Genomic DNA, 23033 nt, shown 5'->3' on the forward strand with positions numbered 1-23033 from the left:
CTGCATTTTAGGAAGATCCCCCAATGGATTTAAGTGCACACTGGAGTTTGAGAAACACTGGTACAGTTTGCTTCTAAAGCCATGTGTGACTTTTTGTGACCTACACAAATGGCCATTTTAAAGGAAATTTCAATTTCAACTCAAACTGTCACCTGTTCTGCACAAAAAATGCTTCAGATCCAGGATCTCACATTCTTCAATCAGACTCTGGTCAGATTCTATCAAAGACAGCCCATAGGTATACAAATGAATTGCGTTTGGTTAACACAGTTACATTTTTTCCCCCAAAATTTGTTACCACCATTTAAAAACTGGAGGTTTCAGGCTGGGCATGGTGGCTCACACCTGTAATCCCAGCACTTTGGGAGGCCAAGGAAGGTGGATCACTTGAGGTCAGAAGTTGAAGACCAGCCTGGCCAAGATGGCAAAACCCTGTCTCTACTAAAAATACAAAAATTAGCTGGGTGTGGTGGTGCGCACCTGTAGTCCCAGCTGCTTGGGAGTCTGAGGCAGAAGAATTGCTTGGACCTGGGAGGCGGAGGTTGCAGTGAGCCAAGATCACGCCACTGCACTCCAGACTGGGTGAAAGAGAGTGTGACTCTGTCTCAAAAAAAGGAAAAAAAAAGAAAAACAAACAAACGAAAAACTGGGGGTTTCGTCAAAGATAGAAATTTCTGGCTTTCTTGGAACCATGGAAGATATGTTTACACTGGGCCTGTGTTCCTGAGTACACTCCGAACAGCTGGAGTAGGTGGTGGCACCCCCCCTTTAGGTGGGGCATGAGCGCTGTGGTTCCCCTGCAAAACCCTGTGGGCCCCCCCGTCATTCATTTGTTTCTTGCAAATAAGTATTTCACTATAGGCCTTTGACTGTGGGACCACTGCTAGAGAGTGAGTTTTAAAGGGCAACAAGGAAGGTCACCTTCAGAAGCTACTCAATGAAGGGACAGCATGCTCAGTGATCTGGGTCTTGTCCTGTGTGGTCCCAGTCGATCCAGGTGTTTGATGGGATCCCCACCTCCGCATGAGATCACAGCATCCACCCCAGCTTGTGCCCTGGGGCTGATGCTCAACCCTGACCTTGTTCTCCCTGGGTTAAATCTACTGAGAGTGATGCAGAACTTTGCATGATCATCTTGAAGTCTGTATCTGTTTCTTCTTTCACCTTGGGTGTGCACCAAAGCCCTTCCTGGAGTGACACCTTTCTATCTAAATTGGGCTTTTTCTTTTGATGTCAAACCAGTCCTTGCATACTCATTCTAACAGGAGCTGAGTGGAATGCAACTTCCTTCCTCCATTCCGAGGGAAGATTCAGTTCAGTCCTAGATCCCCTACAGTTTTGTTTTTTTTTTCCAGTGACTCTACCTGGGGGGTTACCTGAACTGGCTTGGTCTTTATCTCATGTTGCACCAGCAAACCTGGGAAGCCCCTGGAGGACACCCTACCTCGACACTGCGGGACACATCCCCACCTGAGTCAGCTTTACTGAACAGAGCTCTGCAAATATCCCCTGAAATAAAAATCACAGAAGAGAACGGTGTCACCTTCAACAGTCTATAAGCTGATGTCACAGAGGTTGGAAGGAAGGGTTAAGGGGGAATGTCATGGTTTAAGATCACAGGCACAGGATTCAAATCCTGATTCTGCCATTTACTGACATGTGACTCGGTCAAGGGCTTCAGCATCTTGGTGCCTCTGTTTCTTCATCTATAAAATGGAGAAAAACAATAGTCCTGAATCTACTTTGCAGGGCTCTTGTGAAGATTCCATGAGGTAACATCATGTTTCCCATGCTGCTCTTACCAACATCATATCTTTGCACCATACCTATGTCTCACCTATGCAATTACTTATTTAATATTTTCCCTTACAATGAACTCACTATCTTAGATACTATAGCCTCATCCTAAAAGCTAATATCCACGAAATCGTGGTATAAATTTGCTAGCTGCTTTTTTTTCTACGATCTATCAAAACAAATATTTAATGAGTAAATTTTTAAAAAAATGGCTCCTTGATCTAATCATGAAAACACATGGAACAAATTCACACGAGGTGGCACTGTAACTGACCAGTCATCTTCAAAAGTGTCAAGCCCGCGGGAGACAAGGAAAGACTGACAAACTGTCACAGATCAGAGGAGGCAGAGAGAAATCAGAGCCGAAAGCAATGTGGGATCCTGGAACCGAAACAGCACAGTAGCGGAGAAAGCGGTGCAATTCGAATAGGGTCTGTCGTTTAGTTAATATCATGCCATTGTCAATCTTCCGTTCTTGATAATTAGATTATGGTTATGTATGATATTAACATTGGGGAAACTAGGTCAGGGTATAAAGAAACTCGTTGTACCATACTGTAACTTTTCAGTGAATCTAAAATTACTTCAAAATAAAAGTTTTTCAAAAAATGAGTATCAGTAAAGTGGTTGTTCCTTTTCCCTTCTCCTTGCCCCCTGGCAACCACTAATATGCTTTCTGCCTCCGTGGATTTGTCTATTGTGGATACTGCATATAAATGAAATCCTACAAGATGAGGCTTTTTGAGTCTGGCTTCTTTCACTCAGCATCATGCTTTTGAGGTTCATCCATGTTACAGCATAGATCAGCACTTCATTTCTTTTAGTGGCTGAGTAATATTCCATTACATAGATGGATAAGCCACTTTTAGTTTATCCACTCATCCATTGACAGACATCTGGGTTGTTTCCACCCTTTGGCTATTGTGAATACTGCTATGAACACACATGGAAAAGTTTTTGTTTGAATACTTGTTTTCAATTCTTAAGAAGTACAAGGTTCCCTTGTGGGGTAATGGAGATGTTTTGAAACTAGATAGAGGCAATGATCACACACACTGGGAATGTACTAAATGCTACTCTAAAATGGTTAATTTTATATTACATGAATTTTACCTCAATGAAATAAAAAAATAAAAAATGGGTCCCACCAGTGGAGTAACCACCATATTTTGGAAACCTGTGCTTATACAGGCCCAGGGCTTAGCATGGTACCTAGTCTGTAGCAAGTACATGAAGAACATTGGCTGGTGTTATTATTGATTATTTTGAGACTGGATCTTGTTGTGTTGCCCAGGCTGGAGTGCAGTGGTGTGATCATAGCTAACTGCAGTCTCGAACTCCTGGGCTCAAGGATCCCCCTGCCTCAGCCTTCTGAATAGCTGGGGACTACAGACACGAGCCACCACACTTGGTTAATTTTTTATTTTTTTGTAGAGATGGGGGTCTTGCTACATTGCCTAGGCTGGTCTTGAACTCCTGAGCTCAAGCGATCCTCCCTCCTCAACCTCCCAAAGTGCTGGGTTTACAGGTGTGAGCCACCGTGCCTGGCCGGCTGGTGTTATTATTACTGCCAGAGACACACGGACTCTCAGCTCCCACTTCAGAGTTTTTTTCTACAGCATCATTGTCATTTCCACCAAGAAAGTTTCTCCAAGTTTAATCTACAACTCTCCTTGGAAGTCAGCAGTAAAATCTCAGGATTCCTGAGATGCTATCATTAGAAAACCTTGCTTTGAAATCTAAGAAGCTTTTGTGCTTTGATAAGACTTCCATGCCTGGCTAGCAGGGCACAGCACGCCATTGTCATGGGACGATGTGTGACATGCTCAGGGACAATGCAGAGTGGGCATTCAACAGGAACTTACTAGTTACCTGTTGACTGCACACCAAAGCTATTTCAACAGATTATTCAATGAGTCACACTTCCTCAATTAACTGGGTGCTTTATTTAGGACTCCACCCTACAATTTGCAGGCTAAGTTGCAATGCCCTGGCACTGTTCACTTGATTTTATAGTACCCACTACCATTTTCTCAAAGTACCTTGGGTGGTTGAAATGAAGGCAAACGCCTGATTTATTCTGAGGATTTCATAAGGACCCTACAGAAAACTGAAGACACACCAGCATGTCCTGGATCCAGGAAGCAAAATGGAGACATTCCAGGATGTCCCAACTCAGGGAAACTTCTTTTTGCTCAGAGCTGATGAACTGGGATTGGTCTTACTCACCATTATTGGTGAGCTCTTCCTCTTTCCCCCCATCTGTGCTAGTTGCTATCCTTTGCCCCCAGATTCATTCTCCAAACTTATCTGGGCTCCCAAAGAGGCTGACCTCTATGGACATCAAAAGGTCTCTTGGCTGGGCGCAGTGGCTCAAGCCTATAATCCCAGCACTTTGGGAGGCCGAGGCGGGCGGATCACGAGGTCAGGAGATCGAGACCATCCTGGCTAACACAGTGAAACCCCGTCTCTACTAAAAATACAAAAAAATTAGCCGGGCGTGTTGGCGGGCGCCTGTAGTCCCAGCTACTCGGGATGCTGATGCAGGAGAATGGCATGAACCCGGGAGGTGGAGCTTGCAGTGAGCCAAGATCGCACCACCGCACTCCAGCCTGGGCGACAGAGCGAGACTCCGTCTCAAAAAAAAAAAAAAAAAAAAAAAAAAAAAAGTCTCTTGCCCTCTGGCATCTGATTGGGTCTGGCCAATGGGACGTGGAGACAAGAGATGAGGGAGAAGCAGAGAGGCCAGGGTATTTCTTTCTCTGCTCTCTCCCTCTCTTAGTGCTGTAGTCTGGCAGGGTCTGCATTCCCTTCTGAGTATAGCTTCTACAGGGACCCTTCCCTTCGCCAGCACCCCTACTCCATTCCACGACCCAAAGGGCTTCGGTAACACTGTTGCTTCCCCCTGCTCCTTCAGGCCTGGAGTGGCAACTGCTGCCCTGGTTGCTAGTCCCTGACTACTTCAGCACCCCTTGTTGGTGCCTTAACCTGTGTCCATAAGCTGCTCCTTAATTAAATTATCTTGGAAATTCCAGCTGCAGATGCCTTCTGTTTCTGCTTAGACCCTGACTGACAAATCTTCACCTCCATTGCCCCTTGGGAGGAGGGATGAGGAATATCAGAAGGAACCTGGATAGTCAAGGGCATGACATGTCTAAGCCAAGTCATCCTAATCACCAACCTCATCCTTGCCGAGAAACTGATGGAGTAGCCTGCATGTGCCAAGCATTTAATGGTCTCAATAATGCAGTGAAGTGGAATTATTGCTGTGTTTACAGAAGAGGAAAATGAGATTTACAGAGAGATTAAATAACTCGCCAAGGTTACAGAGTGAATAAATGGCAGTGGTTGGATTTGAACCCAGCTTTGATGGGCTTCAGAATCCTGCCTCTTCTCCATCACCCAGAGGGATCTAAAGTGTTCAAGAACCTGCTGAGCATGGTGGCTTATGCCTGTAATCCCAGCACTTTGGGAAGCCCAGGTGGGTGAATTGCTGGAGCCCAGGAATTTGAAACCACCTTGGGCAACATGGTGAGACCCCGTTGCTACAAAAAAATTAGCCAGGTGTGGTGGTGCACACCTGTAGTCCCAGCTACTTAAGAGGCTGAGGTGGGAGGATCACCTGAGCCAGGAAAGTTGAGGTTGCAGTGAGCCATCATCACGCCACTGAACTCCAGCCTGGGCGACAGAGTAAGACTCTGTCTCAGAAATACATACATACATACATACATACATACATACATGCATACATACAGTGTTCAAGAGCCGATGTCATGGCACTGAACACTCTGGAGGTGAGAGGCGTGGGCCTGGGAGAAAGCCTGCTATCACTGAGAAGGAGGTCAGAGCTTCAGTTTTGCACAACCCTCTCCAGCTCAAGTGCATTCAGGCATGCCTGGGCTCTACTGCCAGCCACGGAAAAACCAACTTTGGAAGCTATTCCAGGAACAAACCTCAAGCTCATTTCTCAGTCCCTCAAGAGGCCCTGAGCCTGTTCTGTTGCTGACAGAGGGAACTGTCGCCTGCTCACTGCTCAATGCCCCTGATGTAATGAGCACCGCCAAAGAGGGCTCGACTGGGATGCTAAACAGCCGTAAATGACATTGTCACCAGCCTTCATAAAGCATGGTGACTCACAGCCCTAATTAAAATGCTGAGGGAAAAATGTAAAGAGAAACTGCCATGAAAAACAGTGACATTCTGCTAAACTGCAGGATTATTTCTTCCAGGAAAAAAGAGGGAGAGAGAGAGGGATGTGTGTGTTCATGAGTGTGCGTATATGCGTGTGCACATGTATTCGTGTGTGGGAGGTGAGGGGATAGAAACGAGAAGGCTAAATATTATTCTCCTAAGAAACTTGGAAAAATTTAACATGGAGGAAAGTTGAAAGCCATTCTTGCCTCCCAACTTTATGATAAAGTATTTAAACAGAAAATGTAAAAGAATGGTGTAAAAACACCCATAAACTTTCAACTTAATTCAACAGCTATTACTTGTCTTTCTCTATCAGTCATCTATCTATCTATCCATCCATCCATCCATCCATCTATCCATCTATCCATCCAACCACCCACCTACCTACCTATCTACCTACTTACCTATCTACCTACCTAGCTATCTATCCATCCCTCCATTCATGTACCTATCTATCTACCTACCTATATACCTATCATCTGTCTATCCATCTATCTACCTACCAATCTATCTACCTACCTATCATCTGTTATCTATCTATTCATCTATCTATCTACCTATCAATCATCTATCTACCTACCTATTTTATCCTCTAGCTATTATCTATCTATCTATCTATCTATCTATCATCTATCTACCTACCTACTTCTCCATCTATTATGTATCTACCTACCTACTTACCTATCTTCACAATGAACCATTTTAGAACAAGTTGCAGAATCATGATGTCCCAGCTCTAAATTCTTAAGCACACATATCTTCAGCGTAGAGACAGACTCCCACAAAACCCACAGTACCATTATTACACCTAAGAAAACTAACTATATACTGTACTTGCACAACTTCCCCAAATACTCAGTTAAGGTTGTTTTCTAAACAATGACAATTCAAGTCATAAATCTCATCCCTGCTGGTTAGGAGAGAGAAGCAGACAAGCTGCTTCCCAGAAATAGGTGTCAAGGGTTCTTGCGAAGGAAGAGTTTCAGCGTCATGGAGGCTGGTTCCCATCATCAGAGTCATAAGATGAAGTACATGGGGCACAATGCTTGACTTAGATGTCAGTTTTGAACCAGACAGGGAATCCTGATCACACCACATTGTTTTTTTAAAATAGCCCTCCTCTAAACTAAAACTAAATCTCCACATTTTGGGCTGGACTCATGCCTGTAATCCCAGCACTTGGGGACGCTGAGGCAGGAGGATCATTTGAGCCCAGGAGTTCAAGACCAGCCTGGGCAACATGGTGAGAATCCATCTCTACAAAAGCAAAACAAAACAACAATGAAAAAACCAACGAAACAAACAAACAAACAAAAACCAAATCTCTACATTTCATCCAATGTCATCACCCATTTTAGCCAAAAAAATGTGGCTCTCAATGACTTCTTGCTGTTTCTGAAATTCAACTGCATCCTCAAAAGCCCAGTAAGACATCACTAGTAGGGAGATTCAGAAAGAAATATCATGCTTTCTGAAGGCAAGTCTTGAAGAAGGGACCCTCAAGAAATCCTAGACCTTGCCGGCAGCTGGAAGCGAAAATATTTATCTACATATATGAGTTCGGCATGTTTGTCACAAAGATCATCAAAATCAATAGAAATATCAAGCCAAGAAACCCATCCAGTCTCATTATTTTATACCATGCTTTGGGAGAAAGAAAGAGATTCCACTTCGGTGACTACCATGATATCAGAGGCAAAATGATAACTGAAGGTATTGCCAGCTAAGACTTATAACAAACAAGCACATCGATGCTATCGACTGTGTTCATTACCTGATTTCTGGCACATGAACATAACTGGCTTTCATTTTTCTTACTAAATATTCCAGAACTGAGATACTGCTTCAAAAAAATTAAAGAGAATACTATGCCCAAAATACGTCAGTTGCTATCGAGTACTATTCTGATTTATCCCCGGAGGTTACTTTTTTTTTATGCTGAAAATTCCTGGAAATGACATAGAGCCCAATGTAGATCCATGTGGCTGTTTTAGTGACTAAATAGGACGGACTGCCCACATCATTTACCCCACTACATCTAGTTATTGGTGAGTGGATGCCTGTTTTGGACACCATGAGCTACCTTGAGGGTAGGGACTCTGCCTTCCCTTTCTTTATGCAGAAGCCTCTCCTGTGGGGACTGGCACAGAGCTGGGAGCTCAGGGTGTGTTTGTTAAATGAAGAAGTGGTTAATTTCACTCTCGTTTATGACAAGAAATACTTTAGCTGGGAAACGACGGTTGTACACGTACACGGATACTATCTGAAGTTGCGTAAGCTTTTTGAATTCACAATATTCCTTCTTCATTTCCAACTGGAAATGGGTTTCAGAAAGGCTCACCTTTTTAATCCTCATGGTAGCAAAATTTAGCTGTCAGGTTTTGAATAAAGAAGAGATTCTCGAGTATTATTTAATGCCAGTGGGCAAATGTTCCCAGCAGAAGCTGAGACGCTTTTCAGGGCACCTCTGAAAATCCATAGGCTCCTGAAGCATCGTGGATGGTCAAAAAGAAAAGGCTCGTCGTTCCCAGGAAATCCCAGTCTTAGTAGGTAACAGAACATGCAAATAAGAGGTGGGAAATGCCCAGGCTGGAAATGGGAACTTTGCCCCTTGTAAAGGACTTCTGTATTTTCCACCTGAATAGGGCCACCTTTCTCTTAGGATATGTCAGCAGAAATCATAAATGCAATTGATGGATGACAATTGGGCCAATGTTGCTCTCAGGTAAGGCAGATGTTAAAGCTGAAAAGGTCTTTGAGGGAAGTGAGTCCTGGGGTTGTAAACTAAAATGCCTTGAAGGGCCAGACAAGTGAATTAAACAATATTGAATGGTGAGGCTGGTGACCTAAAGGAAAAAAAATACTCTACAAACAAAACCCAACAAAACAATGCCCCCAATCCAAACAAACAGAAAAAGCCCTCTGCCAGACTAACAGAACATATCTGCAGGTCTCTCAAGGGAGATGCCCTTTAGTTCCAACTCCATTTCACAGATAAGAAAACGGAGGCTGAACAAGAGAAAGGGGCTCAGACTACACCAACTGACTAACTCTTTTGATTTTAAAAAATTAATTAATGAATTAATTTATTTATTTTCGAGACAGGTTCTGGCTCTGTTACCCAGGATGGAGTGCAGCGGCACAATCTCGGCTCACTGCAACCTCCGCATCCTGGGCTCACGCTATCCTCCCACCTCAGCCTGCTGAGTAGCTGGGACCACAGGTGCACGCCACCACACCTGGCTAATTGTTTTGTAGAGATGGAGTCTCACTCTGTTTCCCAGGCTGGGCTCGAACGCTGAGCTCAAACAATCCTCCTGCCTCAGTCTCCCAAAGTGTTGGGATTACAGGCGTGAGCCACTGCGTCTGGCTGGCTCTTTTTAAAATTTCTTTTCTTTGTTATGATCACTGAGACGGGCCCGATGCTGTTTCCTTTCCAGAGTTACACACACACACTATCCCATTAAATCCTCCTAACAACCCCCTGTAGTACTTATAATCTCTGCTGTATGAATGACATGCCGGAGAGTCAGAGATGTTAACTCTCTCACTCTGAGTCACAGAATCCACAAGTGCCCAAGCCGGCCTCTGACGTTTCCTAAGATGATTCTCAGTGTGAGGCCCTGCCTTTCAACCTGGCTGCTGCTGGCCCAGTTTGGCACCGGGGACCCCATCCCTGAGAGGGTGCCACAAATCAGGCTATGGGCTTTGATGCCACCTCCTCTGAGAAGTCCTCCCTGATTCCCTCAACCACCTGTCCTGGGTCCTACCACAGCACCTCACCTCCACCTCTCTTGCAGAAACTTCACGCCAGGTACAGGGTTTGCCTGGTGCTCACCGCTTAGCCAGACTGCAGGTTTCATTAGAATGGGGCTCACACCACCTTTATCTGGGCACCTGCCCTTGGGTCCCAGCACTGGCCTTACCATTTAACATGTATCATGACACATACAATAAATGTGCTGACGTCTGCTGCCGAACAGCCCACGATAACTGCTGTTCATCCTTAGCATCATACGACTGTGCCAAGACCCATGTCCACTATACCCTGTTAACCATACTTGAATTAGAGACTTAGGGGCACTTTCTGTTGATACGTCATTTTCATTTAAAAGATTCGAATGGGCTCAATTTTCCAGCATTGCCAGGTGCTGCTCATCATTCTTCTACCTTAAGAACGGGCATGTGAGCAGCATAAACACGCTTGCAAAGGCTGGGTGGAAGGCCGATGGGCTGTTGAAATGAGTTCAAACCAATGGCTTTGGTGAAATCAATGGTAGTTAAACTGGGTTTATTAGCTCCGTGATTACTTCTTTGCAGAAGTTATACCTGATAGGTCACTTATAAAAGGAATTTTTCTAGGCCTGGAGTGGTGTCTCACACCTGTAATCCCAGCACTTAAGGAGGCCGAGGCAGGCAGATGGCTTGAGCCCAGGAGTTCGAGACTAGCCTGGGCAACATGACAAAACCCCATCTCTACAAAAAATACAAAAACTAGCCAGGTGTGGTGGCACACGCCTGTAGTCGCAGCTACTTGGGAGGCTGATGAGAGACGATCATTTGAGCCCAGGAGGTCGAAGCTCCAGTGAGCTGTGATCATGCCACTACACTCCAGCCTGGGCAATAGAGAGAGACCTTGTCTCAAAAAAAAAAAAAAAAAAAAAAAAAAGGAATTTTCCCTCTGAAAGGGAGAGATCAAATAGTGGGGCTAATGTCCGAGATTAGATGGGAACTCAGGGCTGACACCCAGCAAGGTCAAGATGGGAGGAATTATTTTCAGTCTCCTCTGAGCAGTTGGTCTAATTTAGAATGACAACCAGAAAGATGAAATTAAATTTCTTTGAAGTCCGGCATTTACGGGGCTTGTACTGAAGGAAACATGAAGTTATCATCGATGAGGATTGGACAATGAGTCAAGACACTGAGGTTCTATCCCAGCTTTGGCAGTAATGTGCTGTGTGCCTTTCATCGAATCACATGCCTTTTCTGGGCCTCAGTTTCCCAGTTTGTACAAGGAGGGTGACAGACAAAAACTGAGGGTATTAGAATCTCCTGGAGCAGCCTTGTTAAAAATATAGATATTTCCAGTCTCCCCCAGGGGTGCTGATTTGGTAGATTTAGGGTGGGGTCTGGCATCTTTGCTTTTAACCAGTGACTTGCTGTATTCTGACACTAAAGTTCCCCTGGGCTGATGTTTGGCGTTTGCTGGATTAGATGACGTTTAAATGTTATCATGTATTAGAACAAGGAAAACGGTCATGTCTGTAACCTATGTGGTGTTAACCACACAAACCCACACTAATCCGTGGCAGAAAACATGCCCCTCTGTTCAAACAATCCAGATTAAAATGGGTCCTGAAATGCCAAATTCAACTTCCACAAATTCCAGTTTCTAATGGGAAAAAGCCCCAGTTCTCATGAGCACGGATTGTTGCCTGTGGCTCTTAATCACATTCCAAGCCCCGCACAGACCCACAGAACCTGAGTGACAGGCAACACGTGAAGTCTTGTCATAAGACACCCCAAAACATCTGCAGATTGTGAGTGCAACAGGAGCAGCCAAACCTGTCTGTGTTCACAATATGCAGGCGAATTGACCTCCAAATCTTCCTGCCTCCTGGGAAATCAGCAGCCCCCCAGTGGGGAAGTTTCTGGACAACCGTCTGAGTGGTACCTCGGACAACTCTTTGCAACTTACTCACAGAGACCCACTGGGAGCAGCCTAACCCATCACAATACCCCCGCCCTCTCACTCTTCTCCATGCGGTCCTTCCCCAAGGAAGACGGACACTCCTGGGGACTGGCTTTGGCCATTTGGGAGAAATAAAGAGGAGACAGAAAGGGCAAAAAGCGGGCTGCTCTGAAAGCCACGATGACCCTATTGGCCCCAAATGGCTCCGTGGGACACTCTCCCCTCTGTTTCGGGTTCCCTTCCTTCCTTACAATCACCAGTCTTGGCATACCAGCATTGTTTCCAGAACCCCTTTCACATACATAATCACAAAGTCTTCAAAACAGCCCCTTGTGGGAGTTACTGTTCTCATTTTACCGCTAACAGAACTGAAGCTCAGAAAGGTTAAGTGATCAACCTGAGGCCACACAGCCATGGAGTGACCTAAGCTTGGCCGCAAGCTGAGGTCTTCATCAGGTCTCTCTACCACACTGCTCACTCTTTCTCTACATGATTTGGGACTCTGGGGAAAAAAATCACACAATTTGTGGAGACAAAGCCATGCCCCTGACCATAGCGTTGGCCTCTGGCTGAACAGATCTATCAGGAAATCCAGCTGTGTGTGCTAAGGTTCGGGCACATGCCAGACTGCGTAGGTGCCCAGATGCATTCAAAATGCCCCAATTAAGAAGCCGAAAATTGGGGTTGAGGCCTCGGGTAGTGCCACTTACCAGCTAGGTGACTATAGGTAGGTAGTTTGGTTTGCCCCACCTCAATTTCCGCAGCTGCAAAATGGAATTCAGATGGCTGCACTGGCAACCTGAAAGTTGTTAAGAGGCTCCAGGTGAATAATATGTGTGACGGTGCCTTGGAGCTGTCAGTGACAGAGCCGTGCGCCCCTCAGGGCGCTTCTGAAAACCAGACTAGTGGAAAGGGGCCGGGGCCCGCTGTGGCGGTGCTGATGGGGCAGACACCCCCTCCTTCAGGGACCCGCCAAGGCGTCTCAAACCATCCGCTGAGATGCCTTGAGGGCGGAGAATGGACGCGACCCCTGCGCACTTGGGGAGCTGCCACAAGAGCCCTTTTCCTATTTTATCTTCAGTTCTGAAAAAATAACGGGGGAAAAAAATCTATGCTCCAGAGAGCTGCGTCAGTGTTCCCTGGTGTTTACGAATTTCTTGCGTTTGCCCCGACCCCAATTAGAGAAGCACTAAAGAAAGGGAGCAATTTTCCCTCATTCCTCTCGGGAGGAGAGGTCTGGGGGCTCCTTTCTGCTGTCTCCCAAGGTCCTGGGCCGCCAGAGGTGAGATGAGGCGCCTATGGGCGCGCTCGCCTGCACCGCACCCTTGCCTAGCGGCGTCCCTGGGGACCCTCCCTTCGTGGTGGCTGCGTGCGCGCTTTTCTTAGGCCTGAGCGCAGGGTTTGAGCTGGGCTATGGGAGTAGAGGGAAGAATCCCATGCGTCTTACCCGGGATTACTGAGGTAGAGATGGAGGCGAGAGCAATCTTCCGCAGCCTGTAGTACCCTGTGGGGTAGACCCCCCATTTCCTACTGGCAGGGAAACCCTAGACCTGCGTGCGAGTCTCCAGAGCATTACAGTAATGGTTATACATATATATCAGCAACACTTCCTGCGTTATGAACGCTTACCCTGACTTCATATTCACATTTATGATTTTTTAAGGTCCTCACGACAGCCCCACGAAAAAGGTACTGTTTCTCCATTTTACAGATGAGAAACTGAGGCTGGGAAAGATGAAGAGACTTCCCGAAGGTCACGCAACAAGTAAAGGGTCGATCTAGGACCAGAACCCAGGGGAGTCGCTGGAAAGGTTCCTGCCCTCCTCGGCTGCCTTCTCCGTGAAAGCCTCTCCTCTCTAGTTGTCTACCCCAGACAGCCTGATGCGGAGCTTGGAGAGCCATGAGCTCTCTGGTCACAGTGCCCTGGGGGTGGGGGGTGAGCATCTGGCGTCCTCCTGGGCGCAGTCCCGAGAGAGCCCCTTCTGGGACCTCGGACGCAAGGCCCCTGAGTGGCCCTGGAAGTTGGATCCCCCGGGGACCCTGCTCCGACCCTTGGCCACCTGGAAGCAGCCTCATCGAGCGCTCGTTCCACTGCCCAGCCCCGAACCGCGGCGGAGCGCGCCCCTCGGCCTCCCTAGAGCCTCCTTTGCGGGAGAAGCACAACTTTCCCAGGTTCTGGAGACAGCGCTCTTACACCCCAATCTCGCCCAGACGGAAGAAGTGAGAGGTGCGGGCGGCCCCGCCATGACCGCGGGAGGAGAGCGCAAGGAGGCTCCTCGCAAAGTTGGAGGCCAGGCCGGAGCGATGTTCCGGGAGCGGAGTCCTCCCAGCCTCGGGCCCCCAGCCGCGGACAGCTGGCGGTGCCAAAGACTCCGCCATTACCTGCGGCTTGCAGTTGCGATTCGGCCGCAGAGTCGGGCACCGAGGAAGGCGTAAAGTTGAGCTTGGGCAGGTACAACGGTCCCCAGGGACTGGCATCCCCCAGCCCGGGCTGCCCGCGGGAGGGTAGCGAGCGGTGCCAAGGGCTCCGCCATTACCGCCAGCGCACAGCTCGGAGCCAAGCGCGCGGCTAAGGAACGACTGGGGTCCTGCAAAGTTGGAGCCTGGGCGCGTAGACCCCCGGACCGGAGCCCCCGGCCTGAGGCCGCCCGCTAGGAGGAGAATGAGGCCGCCCGAACCAAGTTAGGACGCGCAGCAAAGCCCGAGCCTTCCGCGCACACCAGGGGCTCGGGCGGGAGCGGGGAGCCCTGGGGACGGAGAAGGGGCGCGGGACACCTGGATCAGGAACTCACCTGCCGCCGAGCCGGGCAGCGCCGAGGCTGCCTCTTCGCGCTGCGCACCCGCCCGCCCGCCTCCTACTCCTCCTCTTCCTCCCGGGCGCCCGCGGCCGCCGCGCTCCGGGTTCTGAATCCTCCGAGTCCGCCGCCCCGCGCGGCTGGAGGGCGCCGGTTGCACCCACTCGCCTCCTGGTAGGAGCCGCGCGCGTCCTTCCCCTTCCCCTCCGCTTTGTGCCTCCAAGATCCCTCCCCACCCCCTCTCCCCTAGCCCCCACTCCTCCCATCTCTTCTTCCCTCACCTTGCGTTCCCTCCCTCAGCCTCAGCGAACCCAAGTTCGGGACGGAGGCTGCGGGCTTCCCCGGCGCAGTGCTGGGCGCCCCGCGCGCGCCCGTGGCTCACCCAGTCCGCTCGGCCGCTGCTCGCTGCCCGGCCGCCCCTCGGAGGAGCCGCGGCGCTAAGTAGCTCCTCACCCAGCGGCTGGAAACGCGGCATAAATATGTAGGGACTGAGCCGTGAGCTCAGCGAGGGTCGTGAGGGGGAATTTATTTCTTAATGTCCCTCCTTTATCCTATCATCGCTGAAACGAATTAGCAGTGACGTCCAACCCGACTGGTTTATGGGTGTGGGGAGGGAGACGTCGCAACCCTCATTAAAAGAGCCGCTCTGGGCTCCAAAGCATACATCTTTTATATAACCTAATTTCCATTTTTTTTTCTATCAGGAAACACACACACACACACACACACACACACACACACACACACACAATGACAATTTCTGGGAGCCTGGGTAGGGCTGAATGTAGTAGCCACGCAGGGGAAGGCAGGTCTATTTGGGCAGAGAAGGCCCCATGGGAGGCAGGGATGGTTATTTCTGCCTCTACATCACTGTTGGGATAGCATTCCTTAATGGGACAGTGGAACACACAGCCCCCCAGGCTGGGCAGTGCTGGGAGCCCCTTCCAGGAGCCCGCAGAGGTTGCAGCCTGGGTTCTGGCCTTGGCTGTTGGGTGGACAGACGGAGAAAGGCAGCCTGTTCAGGAAATGTTGCCTGGTTCTGGTCTTTTCTGGAGCCACACTCAGGCCTGGCATCTGGGGAGGGGGAAGGATGGAGGACACATGTTAATCTGTGGCCTGGGAGCCCCACAGGTGTGGAGAGGCCAAGGTCTGGGCTGGAGGAGGGAAGACACAGAGAATGCAGCTTCCCTTCCTTTCCTAGGGGCCCTAACATATGGGTAACCATATAAACCCGACTCAAAATCTGTCTTTTCCTGGGCAGATTGCAAAGGATTTTGCATCTCCCCGTTGCTGTTGCTGCTGCTCACACAGTCTTGGGAAAACGGGGGAAAATCAAGGAAAGAGAGGACACACACGCGTGTGCACGCGCACACGCACATACACACACACACACACACACACACACTTGGCACCTGGCTCTGGGTGATTTGATCTTTTCCTCCTCCCCAGCCTTGCCAAGCGGAGCAAACCCACTCAGGCTTCGAGTTGCGCAGAGAAGAGGCAAAGAGGAAAACCACCACCCCCTTTGTCACTAATAAATGCTTTTCAGATCGTCTTGCACATCCAGCAGGGGAGGGGGTGTGTGACTTTGGGGGCAGGAAGAGGGGTGTGGGGGATGAGGAGGGGAGGAAGGAATAAAGAATAAGCTGACGAGGGTGCCTGGAGGTCTGTGCTGTCTTCCACATGCTGGAAGGAGACCTGGAGAAATGCCACCAGCTCCAGGGCTCTGCCACTTCCTGGCTGCCACAAGGGCAAGTTTCAGAGCCTGTTTCCTGAGCCATGGATGGGCCTGGGGATGCTGTGAGGATGTACACAATGAGATGATGCTGGTGAAGCCCTTGACATGGTGCTAGACATATAGTAAATGCTCAGGAAACAGTTGCCAACAATAATTGACGATGATGAGAATAATCCAGCATACAGGCTGGATGGGGGGACAGGTCCCAGAAAATTGAGGCTGGAGCTGAGTCCTTGCAGTCTGGTCCCCTCCTGTTTTGGGTCCAGCGTCCCTTGCCCAAACCATTTCAAAGTTGAGCGCTGGGTTTCAGTGGTGTCATTCTCAGAACGCTGCTCCCTCAATTACCATGGCAACTGGGGAAAATCAGGAAGCCAGGGGAAGGGAAGCTGCTCTTCCACTGGGCTGGCGGTTCACCTGCTCAAAACAGAGTCCACGTCTGCCTATGTGTGGGTCGAGGCCAAAAGAAGCTCAGAGTAGGGGCACTTCCTCTCTGGGAGCACAGGCTGTTTTGAAATTGGAGAGAAGGGTGGTTGGGAGGGGATGCACGGCCACGAGATGGTGGAGATAGTGGGGTCAGGGCCAAGGCTGGCTGTGCCTGCAGAAGGCAAAGTTGGCTTGGGTTTGGGGAGAGGGGGACAGAAACCCCACTCCCCTCAGTTCTCTCCTCACTTCCGGGTGCCCTGGTGCAATTAAAAGCAAAGCCTTAGAATGTAGCTCTTGAGACAGAGATCCGGGAAGACAGAGCCTCAGAGCCCATGGGTGGAGCCAGGGACCATGAGTGGCCCTCTGTGTGTGTGTGTAGATGAGAGAGGAAGACAGACATTCAGACAGACAGACAGACACACACACACACACACACACACAGAGTCAGAGAAGAGAGAGAGGCAGAGAGATTGGCAGAGAGATGTATAGACAAAGAGAGAGACAGAGACAGCAGAGACTGGCAGAGACAGTGAGAGACAGAGATAGAAAAACACACAGAAAGACTGGCAGAGAGAGAGAGAGAGAGAGAGATTGGCAGAGATGGAGATAGAAAAAGCACACAGAAAAAGAGAGAGACAGAGAGATTGACAGGAAGACAGAGATGTATTGGCAGAGACAGAGAGAAAGAGAAAACAGAGGGAGACAGATTGGCAGAAGGAGTAAGAGAAGAGAGAGGCAGAGGGATTTGCAGAGAGAGAGAGAGAGAGAGACAGATTGGCAGAGACAGAAAAAATACACAGAGAGACATATTGGCAGAGAGAAAAAGAAAGAGACAGAGTAAGAGGAGAGAGAGAGGCAGAGAGAGATTGGTAGATTGACAGAGAGACTGGCAGAGAGAGAGAGATTGGCAGAGACAGGAAAGAGAGACAGAGATACAGAGAAAGATGGACGGTGACAGACAAAGCCAGAGACTTCCCTTCCCTCCCTCTGGTGCTTTCCCTAGGATTAACGGGAACTAGGGACAACACTAGTTGCAGTAGTAAAGAGAACAATGGCCATCTTCTATTGAGCACTTCTCATTTTGCTGGTTTTGAGCCAAGCATTTAATAGGTGTAACTCACTGAAGCATCATAAAAATGGTAAGAGATGACTCCCTTTCTTATTCCCATTTTACAGAGGGAGAAAATAGAGGCTCTGGAGGCAAAGTGACTTGCTCCAGGTCACCCAGGTAATCGGTGGTAAAGCAGATATTAGAACTCGGGACCCCAAAGTGGAGCTTTTCCTGCCTCCCCGCCATTGTCTTGTGGAGAAAGAGGGAGAGTGAGGATGTCGGAGCCATCTGGGGAGTGTCTAGGGTTTGGGGCGAGTGGTTCCTGGTGTTTGGGGACCCCTACCACATGAGTATGGGCAGTGTCTCCAGTAGGGTTTGGGGAGAGTGGTCCTGGTGTTTGGGGACCCCTACCACATGAGTACGGGCAGTGTCTCCAGAGATCCCCAGCAAGTGGAGGGAAGAGACTTTCACCATCAACCAGGTGGCCTTGGGACAGTCCCCAAAATGCCCCTTGGGTGTAGTGCCTCGGAAGCTGCTCTGGGCTGTCACAATAACCTGATTCCACCAGGACCTCTCTGGGGTTCAGGGGGAGATGAGGGTTGTGCCACCCTTCTCTCGAGCTACTGGAAGATCAAACCAGCTGAGACCTGTCCAGGCATCAGCATAGGGCAGGCACTTCATAAATGGTCACCATGATAACAATTATTCTTGGCCCTTCTCTCAGGACCACACCCCTCAACCCCTGCATGGATGGTGGATGGGTGAAAAGGGTGTCCCTTCCGTCCCCACCTCCCAGCCACTCTGGACCCTCCCTGGTGCCCACCCCTCAGTGCAGAGGTGGACCCCAGGGGAGTGGAGTGCTCTGGTGGAGCCCTGGGCAGGAGGAGGAAGGGAGGAGGCTGGCCTCACTGATGTGGCTGTCACCGAGGGGGTAATACATTATCCAGGGCTAATGAAAACATAATTATCTTCTTTTGGCGGCAGAGAGGGGCTAATTTAATAGGCTGCGATCGAAAGGCATCTGCTGAATTCACCCAGCAGTGAAAACACTTGAAGCGCTCCAGTGGGGGAAATGGACAGAGTGAGGCTGGCCGGGTCCGGCAGCTGTGTCCAGGTGGCAGCTCCCCTGGGAAGAAGGGGGTTCCTGGGGGTGCAGCAGAGGGGATGTGGCTGCTGGTAGCTGTCCTGTGCACAAACAGACCTGGGCTTCTTTCTTGCCATGAGTTCTCGGGCCAGTTATTTCTCTCTGTCAGCCTCACTTTCTTCATCTATAAAATGGGCGTTAATCCTGCCTTCCTGACATTGACTGGGAGGAGCAGATGAATGATATGAGAGAGAGCCTGGCACATTCTAAGTAAGCGTTTCACAAAATTTTCATCCCTCTTCCTGGGCTGGCTCTACTCGGCCTTCAAGTCTTAGCATGAACTCCCCCTCTTGGGAGCAGCCCCAAGCACTCTGCACGTCCCTCTTCAGAACATACAAGTTCTGTGATATATACTCATTCAATGCCCTCATGAGGGCAGGGTGGTCTGTTTCATCCGTCATTCCAAGGCAGTGGTTCTCAAAGCGTGTTCCCTGAATGATGAGGTCAGCATCACCTGAGAACTTGCTAGTGATGCTGATTCCAGGTCCCCACCTCAGACCACCTGAATTAGACACTCAGGGTGGGGCCATGCAATCTGCATTTTAAACAAGCCAGCCAGGTAATTCTGATGCATGCTCAAGTTTGAGAACCTCTGTTCCCACCAAAAACCGAACAAATGTTTGTTTAAATAAGTAGAAGAAGAGTTTACTGTTAAGCTGGGGTTCAGCTATGTGATGACAATGTCTCCCTTATTAGACACCAACTATATACCTAGTTCTCTGCATGGTGCCCTTGAACCCACCAAGTCATCCCTTTATCCCTCACTTACCATTTCCCACACTACTTCATCCCCAAGAAACGCCCCTTGGTCCGCCTCATTGTCCTGCGTTGCTGGCCAATTGGAGGTGTTGGAAGACCCATGGGGTGCCTCCTCTGTGTCTTTCCTGTTCCCATGGTGCGTAGGTCCCCTCTCTCCCTTAAGCAGCCCTGTCCACCCAGGGCTTCTGATTCTGGAAAGGAATTATGCTTTTGACCCTGTCTCTGGGTATTTGGCTGGGAAAGTGATTTGGACCTGCTTGTTGTGAAGGATGGCACCCATTGGTCAGTTTTGCAGTTAGAGTAAGGAAGGGCCCTTGGAGATGGCTGCCTCCAACCTAGCGTTTTACACTGGGGAGGCCAAGATCCAGAAAGGTTTGACAATTCATCTAGGGGCAGCAGCCTATCAGTGACAGATCAGTTTCCTGTCCTAACTCCCAGTTCAGGATGCAGGGTCTGAGCCTCCTAAGAGCAAAGTGGGTGTCACTAAAGTGGCCCCGGGGGCATGCTTCTGTAGGACCCAGGAACAATGAACAGCGAACAGGGTTGTCTGAGAGCCCAGAACCCCCAGGAGAGGTGGGAACATTATAGTTTCTGGGCATGTCAAAGATTCCTACAGATATTTACAGGACTCTGGCAGAGAAGAAAGAGGGAAGAACACTTTAAGGCTTAAAGAGGCAGCCTGAGCATTAAAAACACTAGATTTGTGGCTGGAATACCTGCTTTCCAGACCTGGCACTTCCACTAATGTGCTATGTGAGCTAAAGGAAACTCCTTGGCGTCTCTGGGTCTCAGAAGATCTTAACCTGAAGATGGCCAAGTCCCTGGAATTATATGCAAAATCAATTGCAAGTGCGTTTTGCTGGGGTTGAAGGTTCATAAGTGTGCAGCGGCTTTTTAAAGGTTGTGAGACCTTGGAAAGGTTAAAAACAATTTCTTGCTTGAGAGCCGGCTGGCAAATTTGCAGATGCCTGAAGCTCTATGCATCCCGTTTGGCAGAGATGCAGTTTCCGAAATGACCAACAGATGGCGCGCTAAACCTTCGCCGTAGCCTTCCTGTTTTCCCGGAGACCAGCCAGGTAGGTCCATGGCTTCCTATGTTCGGCTTTCAGGACCAGAACCTAGGTCCCCGCTAAGCTGGGCTGACCTGGGTGGGTTGAGAATGCTGGATCACCCCAGAAACTATCTGCATCTCCTGGTTCCCAGCATCTGTCCGCATAGAGAAGGCATTGAAAAGAATATGAGGGCGTAGGCAGGAAACGGGGTGGGGGTTGCAAGCACACCAGAGGACCAAGTAAAACATTGAGAGGAGTCCTAAGTTTGCTCTTCACACCCTCAATTTAGTCCTTCGGTTCTTCCCTTCACCCTCATTACAGAGTTCCCTGGTCATCTCGCCCCAATTAAAGACAACACATTGCAAAAATTCTCTAAGCCTGGAGTTCTGATGGTCTAAATTGCCCTGGGGTATGAAGGGCTGGTCAAAGTATTTGCATTTTGAAGGCACGGTTAGGGAGAAGCCAGTGCTAACGGGTGTTGCGAATGTACATACTTTCAGGGAACATGAAGTGGGCTGGGTGGGAGACATCAGGGAGCAGTGGAGCCTGTGGCTAACTGGAGCACATGCCCCTCCTAAAGGCATTCACATTCAGATGTTTCCAAAGTAGTGTTCCATCCAACTAAATCTCTTGGGCCACTAGTATAGGAGCTCTGACCAAGGAAATGGGTTTCAGCCTGGTTAGTGGAGCTGTTTGAGTGGCAAAGAAGGTCTTAATCAGAATGTAAAATAGTGACTCCCAAACTCTCAGATGTATAAGAATTCCCTGAGAAGGGGAACACCAGCTTCTTGACCTGCCCTCAAAGACTGGGAGTCTATAGCTCTTGGGTGGTACCCAAGAGGCTGTATTTTTAATAAGCTCTCCAGGGGAAACTGAGGCAGGTTGTCTTCTGGTTCTAAGTTGGCTACCCTGAGCTGGTAAGGCCACCCCAGTGTGCTGGACTGGGTCCTTACCCTTGCTCAGCAGATAACTGGAGTTCAATGACAGAGCTTCTCAGCACCAATGACATCCCCTCAAGATGAAAGCAGAGATCTCTTACAATTCTGCCCTCCCCACCATATCACAGACGTGCAAAAAAGATGACATGGGTTGACTTATTTCTAAGAATTAGGCAAATTCTGAGACCAGTCCCTAGGGGAGGATAATGGGGAGGTGGTTGAAAGAGGAAGAGGTAAGTGTTCTGGAAAGCTCCCAAACCAGGGCCAGGGTACCTGACTTCTTTATTTGACTCTAGCCTCCATCTGCTGTGTGACCCTGGGCAAGTCCCCTCCTCCCTCTGGGCCTTAACTTCACCATGTATAAAATTAAGAAGTGGTAGACTGGAGCATAGCTTCCTCCTCTGTTCTAGGACCACCTTGGGCTCTCCAGCAGTGTCTTGGGGTCTGCCTGTCATGCAGGTCAAGGGGGAAGTTTGGGGAGCTGAGCTCTGAGCTCATTCAGAGCTGTTCTGTTTTTAATCTGTCTGTGTATCTGGCTTCTTCATTCAGCTTTCATTGAGAGCTACTGGCCTGGCATCTTCTCGCATACATATAAGCATTCTCTTTCCCCTCTTTCTGGTGGTCCACATGCCTGGCACTATGCCAGGGGGGTGGGGCAACCAAGACCCCCAGGCAGGCTTCTGGCTCATGAAGCGCTCAGTGCCAACGGGGAAGTCAGATGAGCTCATAGTCCATAGGCCGTAACAACCAAGCCTGCTAGTGTGCTGATGCTTTGCAGCCTACACTGCCCAGAACCATGGAAAGGGATCCTGCTGGCCTCACCCTGACTTTTTAAAGCCTTAATGAGAGAACCCACTTTCTTCTCCACAGCCTGACAGCCTAGAGCTCTGTTAGCTTCATATGCTTTGACATTTGATTTATTCAAACAGACATGCGAGCAAACTGTCTTAGACTCTTCTCTAATTGTGTGGAAGAGGGGAGGGTGCAATGATAGGGTGTGATATAAAAGCTTTGGAGTCAGTCCCGGGCTTTGCTACTTCCTAGCTGTGCAATCTTAGGCAAGTTAATTACCCTTTCTGAGCCTCAGCTTTCTCATCTGGCAAAACTGGAGAGAATGATAATCCCTACTTCGTAGGATTGTGCTGATTAAATGAGATAGTGGATTTGCAGCCCTTAGCACAGTATTTGGCACATAGTACATGCACAACAAATGGTAGCTCCTTCTCCTCCTCTTATTACTAGTGTGAGGGTCCTGCCTCTGTTTTGAGATTAGGAGCCTTTTGAGGGGTAGGAGCCATGTCCGAATCTATTCTGACATTCTCTAGTATGCCTAGCAGTTTGCCAGTACATCCCAGGCATTCAGTTACTGAATTCAATTGCATGGAGGAATTGGACAATTTCTCTAGACCAGTGGCTCTCAAAGTGTTTTCCCCAGACCAGCATCACCTGG

General features: G+C 49.1%; 1 protein-coding gene across 1 annotated transcript in view; it reads right to left on the bottom strand.

Annotated features, from left to right (window-relative positions):
* NOS1 (nitric oxide synthase 1) overlaps positions 1 to 23033 on the bottom strand; it is a 207583-nt gene that overhangs the window by 133523 nt on the left and 51027 nt on the right. The window lies entirely within an intron of this gene.

Source organism: Pongo abelii, chromosome 10 (assembly GCF_028885655.2).
Source record: "Pongo abelii isolate AG06213 chromosome 10, NHGRI_mPonAbe1-v2.0_pri, whole genome shotgun sequence".
NCBI lineage: Eukaryota > Metazoa > Chordata > Mammalia > Primates > Hominidae > Pongo > Pongo abelii.